This window comes from Nannospalax galili, unplaced genomic scaffold (assembly GCF_000622305.1).
Source record: "Nannospalax galili isolate Female #2095 unplaced genomic scaffold, S.galili_v1.0 scaffold75, whole genome shotgun sequence".
Lineage (NCBI taxonomy): Eukaryota > Metazoa > Chordata > Mammalia > Rodentia > Spalacidae > Nannospalax > Nannospalax galili.
In genome coordinates, this window is record NW_008339433.1 from 5688503 (window position 1) to 5690361 (window position 1859).

Consider the following 1859-nt stretch of genomic DNA (forward strand, 5'->3'; position numbering starts at 1 on the left):
TAAATAAATAAATAAATAAATAAATAAATAAATAATAAAAATTCAGAAATTGTATTTAACTTTCTACTAACAAACAAAAAACAAGCAAATGAAAATAAGTTAGAAGTGCAACTTACACTCAAAAGAGAAATTTTTTCCTGGCAAGAGATACTATTCGATAAAAAAATATTTGAGAGAGATAAACAATGCCTAGCTAGTTTTGAAAACCAGACAGAACCATATTACTACTAAGTGAAGTAACATGGACTAAAAAAAAAAAAATCAACATATCTTATCCCTCATATGTGGATCCTAGAACCAAACCCTGATAAGTGAGTATGTACAGACATAACTGTAGAAAGCAGGATAATGAAAAGGAACCAGGGAGGTAAAGGAAAAGAAAGAACCTGAGAGAGAACAGCAGGAAACAGGTGTTACTAAGGGAGAAATGGATAAAAATGGGGCTATTTAAATGGGAAGGGGGAGAGAATGTTATACAAGGAACCTAGGGGATAAAGGGAAAGAAGGTGCTCAAGAGAGGTGAGACAATAGGAGAAGGGTATCATTAAGGGAGAAATGAAAAAAAAGGGGGGCACCTTAAATGGGGAAACCATGGAAGGGTTAGACAATCCAGATGAACTTGAACCAGTGTGCAGTCTATAAAGAGGAGGGTCAACAGAGAATCATTTCCTCCATGCTTCCAAGCGAAGCCAACCGTGGTCAAGCAGGACCTTTGACTTATCTTCACATAGGTGGAACTGGTAAAAGAAAGGAGCCCGGGGCTCCTCCCAAGCCCACGTGTCCCCTGAGGAACAGATCCTCAAAAGACCTTAAGAGTAAAAATAAATTGGTTTTATCTGGGCCATTTGTATGACCTTAAACCCCCAAAAGGAAAGTATAACCAAAGATTAAAGGGGTGAATATAATTTTTAAGAGACCATACGTATAGGTAAAAAGGCTACATAACAAGCAACAATGCCAGATAGGAGATACCTTCTTTTGAGTTGTTGCCAGGGTGGCCAAAGGGACTACCAGATAGTAGCCCAGCATAGAATTGGGAAAATGAACAGCAGATCCCAATCTTATTCAAAGGAATATTGACAACTGATTGTTGCTAGATGAGGAATAGCTGACCCTCTTAAAACCAAGACCTTTAGATAGGCTGACTAGATTCAACAGAAGGGCAAGTAGTGGGGAATGGCTGCGGTGCCGACAATTCAGCAGACAGTAGCAGGGATTTCCGACTATAAGGACTCTAGTTGGGGTGGGAGGCTATGGGAGGGTGCCATCTGAGAGGTGGGTGTATAGTTGAATAAGATGGTTTGGGATGTTCTGTGTGAAACACACACACACACACACACACACAAATCAAATTTTAAAAATGTTTTATATTTGAGGAGGAACCATAGAAATTTATGTCATGTTAATTAGTAGAGGTGATAAACATTACCACTGAAATCTACCCAATGACTTTATAGACATACACAGGTGCCAAGGATCCAAGTGCAACCAATTATGACTAGTACTAATCAGATGCATACAGATTAGAGATGCATGTGCCAACATCTCAGTGTTAGTAGCAAAAACAATGAGTCTTTCTGAAAGGAACAATATATTCTAAAATGAAATGGAGATCTTTTTTAAAGGTTAAAAAAGTCATTCAATTTTATGTCTTACAGGGCTTATACTGAGTTCAATATTGTATAGATGCATTAACTCAACTGTGAACCTAGAAACTTGCACCCACTGATGAAAGAGATGTACTCTTGTTCTGGAGTTTGTTACTGAATATGTTAAATCTGTAATGAAATGCTTCTTCTAATCATGTAGTTATTAAAACATTTTTAATTACAAAATAGTCCTAGAGGGAGTGGATCTGG